Raw genomic sequence first — 7,010 nt, forward strand, 5'->3', positions numbered from 1 at the left:
CAAACGAGCTTCTTTAAGTTTGGATTTGATATTTGCCCCTGTCTTTATTCCCTAAACTTTGTTGAAACAAACATTGGAGTACGACAGGGGAACTGGGGGTCCAGTCGTTTGTTTTATCAGGGATAATCTACGTCTTCTATTCTCTCTGGTTGTAGATTATCCCTGGTTTTATGCATGTCGTTGAGAGCTGGGTCTCTTTTCTATATAAACAAGCGTCCAAAAGAAACGCCACCAAACAGTTTTCTTCACTAAAACACAACAAAAGCAAATTATGGTAACAAGAAGTGTTGTATTGTAAAACACAATCATTCAGCAACAGTTCTTGAAACTTTTCAGTTAGAAAAACGAAACAGTTCGTGTTCTGAAGGCACATGGATGACACAGGGGTGCAGTGTCCAGTATTCGATCGCCAACGCTGATTCGTCTTTAAGGTCTTAAACTGTCCTGAACAACACAGATGATTCAGTATCGTGTGTGACCACCCCTAGCAGTGATGCAGCCCCTAAGTATGTGAGCCGTCTGACGTCATCATTAGGGATTCGGCGCCATTCCTCTTGCAGGGCTACTGCCAAAGCGCCCCAAGTCAATGGCGGCTGTTGACGTTTCCGAATACGTTGCCCCAGTTGGTCCCAGAGGTGTTCGATTGGAGACAGATCGGGTGATCTCGCTGGCCACTGCAGCAGGTTGACGTCGTTAGTGTTGAGGAAGTCACTAAGGATCCGAGCTGTGTGAGGTGTGGCGTTGTCCTGTTGAAACAGAGTCCTTGGGTGACGTTGCAGGTAAGGCAGCACCACAGGCCGTAAAATCTCGTCGATGTAACGAGCGGTGAGATTATCGTTGATGAGGACGAGATCTGTCTTCTGGTCCCCACAAATTCCGCCCAGACGCTTTCACCGCCGTAATGCTCCACTTCTTGGATGCAAGCAGGTGCCGTCCGTTCGCCCCGACGTCGGTAGATTCGAACACGACCATCAGATTTGAAGAGCTGGAACCTGCTCTCGTCACTGAAGAGCACTCTTCGCCAGTTTCGCTGCTGCCACTGCATTACGGTCCTGGCCCACCTCAATCTGGCACGTCGGTGTCGGAGCGTTAACGTCATGCCCTTGAAAGGTCGACAGGCACGAATACCATGCTGGCGGAGTCGTCTTGCTACGATCTGTCTGCTGACTGCATGTCCAAGGCTATTGGCGCTTGATGACGTCACAGTGAGGTAGCGGTTTCTCAAATGAAGCACACGTATATATCGATCTTTCTGTGGGGTCGTGACTTTGGGTCTGCCACTCCTGGATCTGTCAGCAGTACTGCCAGTCTGTCTGTGACGTGTGACAAGTCTGGCGATGGTGGACTTGCAGCATCCCATGATCCTGGCCACGTGCTCCTGTGTTGCGCCCATCTGAAGCATACCGATTGCTCTTTCCCTCTGTTCTTTGGTCAATCGAGGCATGTTGGCTGTTTTCAATCGTGTCACATGATGAGAGAGAACAAATCTAGTCAGGTTTTATACCCTCATGTCATACGGGTAACTTTGTGCACAATTTCCATTTTTTCTGTGCGAATTCATTTAACTCACCAATCATCAAAATCTCGTGCACTTGTTCACTGGGAAGAGACAGGTTGTGTTCGAGGGATGTGTTTTCAGCCGTTTTTCAGCAGATTGGCAATTATTTTGACAATTTATGATAATTTGTATTTTGGTGGTGTTTCTTTTGGACGCTAGTTTACTTTGCTCCGCTAATTGTAGGCATTCGTCACGACTCGTCCCTTTCCGTACACTATTCGGCTTGTCCCGGAACAACATGGCTTGGTCACGAATGAATCATAGGGTCTCCAACCAGCGATGATGTGCTGCATGTCATCAACATACCCAGACGTTTAAACTGTTAAATGTTTAAGTGAAATATTTCTAAGAGGTAGGTGTTTAAGTGAAATATATCTAAGAGGTAGGTATTTAAGTGAAGTATATCTAAGAGGTAGGCGTTTAAGGGAAATATATCAAAGAGATAGGCGTTTAAGTGAAATGTATCTAAGAGGTAGATGTATGTGTTTAAGTGAAATATATCTAAGAGGTAGGTGTTTAAAAATATATCTAAGAGGTAGGTGTTTAAAGTGGAAATATATCAAAGAGATAGGCGTTTAAGTGAAATGTATCTAAGAGGTAGATGTATGTGTTTAAGTGAAATATATCTAAGAGGTAGGTGTTTAAGTGAAATATATCTAAGAGGTAGGCGTTTAAGGGAAATATATCAAAGAGATAGGCGTTTAAGTGAAATGTATCTAAGAGGTAGGTGTTTAAGTGAAATATATCTAAGAGGTAGGTGTTTAAGTGAAATATATCTAAGAGGTAGGCGTTTAAGGGAAATATATCAAAGAGATAGGCGTTTAAGTGAAATGTATCTAAGAGGTAGGTGTTTAAGTGAAATGTATCTAAGAGGTAGGTGTTTAAGTGAAATATATCTAAGAGGTAGGCGTTTAAGGGAAATATATCAAAGAGATAGGCGTTTAAGTGAAATATATCTAAGAGGTAGGTGTTTAAGTGAAATATATCTAAGAGGGAGATGTTTAAGAAGTAGGTGTTTAAGTGGAACTTAATGTTGGAGAGGCTTATGTTTAAGTGTCAGATGTTTATGTGTTATGTGTTTAAGTGGAAGGTGCTTAAGAGTCAGATGTTTAAGTAGGTTGTGTTTCCCAACTATGTTGTTCCCACAATAAACTGTAACAAAGTGACGTCATTAATTAAGTGGTGTTACGTTAAAGCAAACTCGCCCACTCACTGAGAGAAAGAGTGTGGGTGAGTGAGAGATAGTGAGTGAGTAAGAAAGGGAGAGAAAAAGTGTGTGTGTGAGAGAGAGGGGTCACTAATTCTCAATGAACATGCACATTTACTCTATTGCGTCGTCGCATGATTGTAAAGTGCAAAAATATTGCACCTCTTCACAAAAGTTAGTTTGGAAATAAAGATAGGTGAGGTGAGGTGAAATTGGGTTTAACGTCGTGCTAGAGAATATTTCGCTCATATGACGACGTGCATGCGTGTGTATGTGTATGTGCGGCTGCTTGTACTAGCCCAGACTGAAGCTGGTTTTATAGTGCTAGCCCACTGAGATACCATGCAGCAGTGAAGCATGAATACCCCACTCAGACACATTATACTGACTCCGAACCGACCAGTCCTTGTTGTACCCATTAATGCCGAGCGCCAGGCAGGGACCAACAAGTACACTATTTTAACGTCTTTTGGTATGACGCGGTCGCGGATTGAACCGGGCGGACGCTCTAACCACTACACCACGGAGGCGGACAAATAAAGATACATTTGGTATTCTTTGTTAATTTACCATTACCATTTCCATAATACATAAAGAATATATTCTTACGATATATATAACATTACATTTTAGTTAAAAGTTGCATGTCGCCAGCGACGGTGTATATATTTGTTGCATCAAAAATAACACTAGTGATACTGAGTGTTATCTGTTCATGCATGAAGTGTCAGATATTACGCTGAATCTTACTGTGAGGTGGTCATTTAACCTAATATTTGAGTGGGTGAGTGAGTTTAGTTTTACGCTGCACTCTGCAATATTCCAGCTACATGGCGGCGGTCTGTACATAATGGAGTCTGGACCAGACCTAATATTTGAGGGTCAAATGTTAATGGAATTCCACTGCCGCCAATTCTTTTGTATTTTACGTTATGCTCCAAAACAAAGAAAACAATATCAAAAGAGAGAAAAAAATACATCCAGTAACTTTAAGAAAGTAATCGCTCATGCTTTATTAAAGACATTGAACATTAAATCCATTGTGCTGTAATAACTTGTTAAGCTATAAATATGTTGGGAAGATACAATCATATACAGTATAGACAAGGGTGTATTTTATGTTACGACGTTATAAGACCTTATACATAATCTGTGAGCACATCTATGTTTATATCATCTAGTAAGGTGTATGCAACCAAATTCCTTTTCCTGTCCTCTATATTCGGGCTACATTTGTTTAACCGGCGTGGCTCATATTAATGACTGATGTATTTTACGTTACGTATTCTGCGTTACGGTATTTTACGTTACTACGTTATAAGACCTTATACATAACCTGAGCACATCTATATGATCATCTGGTAAGGTGTATGCAACCTAGTTCCTTTTCCTGTCTCCTATATTCGCACTATATCATTTGTTTAACCGGCGTGGCTCATATTAATGACTGATGTATTTTACGTTATGTATTCTGCGTTACGGTATTTTACGTTACAGTTACAAATGTGGCTATTTAACATCACATAATGGGCATACATTACTAACAAATGTGATGACGTCATTCATGCTGATTTCAATGAGCGTGCTCTGACGGGTTAAATCATCTTTATTTAAATCATCAGTGTAAGTACTGAACTTTCAACCTTATTATTCTTGTATATATGTGTACAAGCCAAACTGTTAAACGTTTATCAATACGTGTATAATAAAGATATTCTAATGAGATGTATCATGTATAATCATGTTCGGTTATGAAAAACATACTGAAATTACCATATGGCTTTCGTAAGGTAAAATACAGTTGCTGTAATGTTAAATGCAATTAGATTGTTAAATGAACATAAATGCCTATGTAATCCAACGTTTGATGCTAAACGTTTGTTAAAGATATGTAATTGATTTATTTGTTTTGTTGTGTTCTGAAAATGACAAAACAGCAGCCGTTATGTTTGACAGTATTCTACGTTACAGTTGTATTAAATGTTTATTACCTTACAGTGATGCATTTGATAACCACGATGGAGCAAGTAAATATATTTCCAGGTCGCATACGTCCTTGACGTTGCCTTTAAATATAGAAATGCCAGTGTAAGGCATTCAATATTACTTTAGATGAACTAGAGGATCTATTTGGAAATTCATGTTTGAAGTTTCACCAATTGTCAACATAACGGTAAAATTCTATGTAACATATGATTACTCTTTTTATTTATTTGAGTTGAAATTAACTTTAGTTTGTTATAGGAGTTAAGCAAACAATCAAAACAAGTTGTAATATAGTTTACATATATCTAACATTGAATTATTTTGTGTGACGTAAAATACACTAGAAAATACCCCACTGCTAGTAACCGCCGTTTATTAACAGACTACAAGACATTGTATCCTATCATTGTGTACATAGGTCAAGTAAATAATACTTGTCGTTGTCATATTGCAGAAATTGTGTTCAGATAAAATAAATCCTATTTCCATGATCACAAATGTGCAATCTGACTGAGAATGAGTGGGGTGTTGGGAGGGGTTATGTTTACATTTCGAAGTTGTGGGTTTTGTTACACTACAAGTAAACTTATTTAAGCTCATCTGTTGATATGTTTTCAACTAAAATAACAACTGAAAAGGAGAGGCACACGTGTGACAGCTCGAAAATGTGTTTACCACAGTGTGGGTATATTCTTACATTAATGCTTTGTATAGTCTATTTCAGTTATGGTATAATACACATGGCTCGTTTAAATTACCTGCATGGCCAGTTTTTACTAGAAAAATCTGGCCAATTGGAACAATAATAATGATATTATTATTATCGCACCAATCACTTACCCGCACTACCAAACCCTCAAATGCTAAAGAACCAACCACTAAAAGACAGGTATTACACGTTGTGTATGGAGTTCGACAGACGCATACAACAATATATAGCCAATATGATTAGTCGAAGGGGAATGTCATTCGCATGCGCATAAACACAAGACACGTCGTCTGAACCAGACGGATCTACCGGCCCTTAGAGGAAATCGCTTCATAACGCAGAATTGCCACACACTATGGGTTTGTTTTCCTTTCCTGTATATTAAACGATTTAATATCATTCACATTTGACATAAAAATGAACGCACAATGAAACAGGCCTGAACTGGTCTGTGTTTCCCCTCTGCTATTGACTTGGAACCATTGAAACCACCGGGAAACTGGGATTCAGTTATTGGTTTTGTACGAGAGTTTCAGAAGGATGGGATTATTTGAAGCATATATGAGCTGTGACTAAGTTACTTTGTAAGTAATACCAAGATCATGTGAGAATAAGTCATTGTGTCATTGCTTATTGTTTATGATGTATCCACTATAATCAGGGGTGACTCACGAATTGACACAAGAATTGGTGCAGAATAAGGTTATAACTTACTACACATTACAAGATATGTCCATGTTTTTTTGTTTAGTTCAATAAGTATGGCATTGAGGATCAAACTCAAGTTTCCAGCTTGAAGCAAAGCGGAGACCACATACCGATCTATGGTCTCTTAGCGAATTCATTAGCTATTAAGCTAATTAACAAACATCCTTCAGAGCACTTTGCTTATACCGGGACCATTTTCCCGTTGTTGTTTATAGGAGTCTAACCTAAACCCTAGCTTTAACCCTAACCTTAAGCTTCCTTCTGACCATGCACAGAAAATAGGCGTTTAGTGGTACCCAGTATAAGTAAATCTACCTCATCCTTCCCACAATACAACTGGTTCTGTCACAAATAACATGTGCTCATTGACCTAGTCATTGGCTTCACGCTAAAAGTGAGGTGTGCCAAGTAAAGCTTACGTTCTTGTATTGAATTATTGACAATGCAGATACATCTTTAATTAGTGGCTTGAGTCAGGTGTGTAGACAGTTGTTGCTCACTCACAATATCAATCATTGGATTGACTGATGTGTCATTGATAGAGTATTTGCTTGTTTTCAGGAGGACTATACAGCATCTTGACAGGTCTATTTGGGACCGAGCGCCGTGATCCTCATACTTGGCTTGGATGGAGCTGGAAAGACAACCATCTTGTATAGGCTACAAGTTGGTGAAGTGGTCACTACAAATGTGTTCACGGAAACAATTATTCCGGGTACATTCATGCGGTAATTAACATGATAGCCTGAATTCAGTAATGAGTATAGCACACATGGCTCGTTTAAATTACCTGCATGGCCAGTTTTTACTAGAAAAATCTGGCCAATTGGAACAATAATAAT

The sequence above is a fragment of the Haliotis rubra genome, unplaced genomic scaffold, assembly GCF_003918875.1.
Source record: "Haliotis rubra isolate DU_JTF1 unplaced genomic scaffold, ASM391887v1 Scf151, whole genome shotgun sequence".
Classification (NCBI taxonomy): Eukaryota; Metazoa; Mollusca; class Gastropoda; order Lepetellida; family Haliotidae; genus Haliotis; species Haliotis rubra.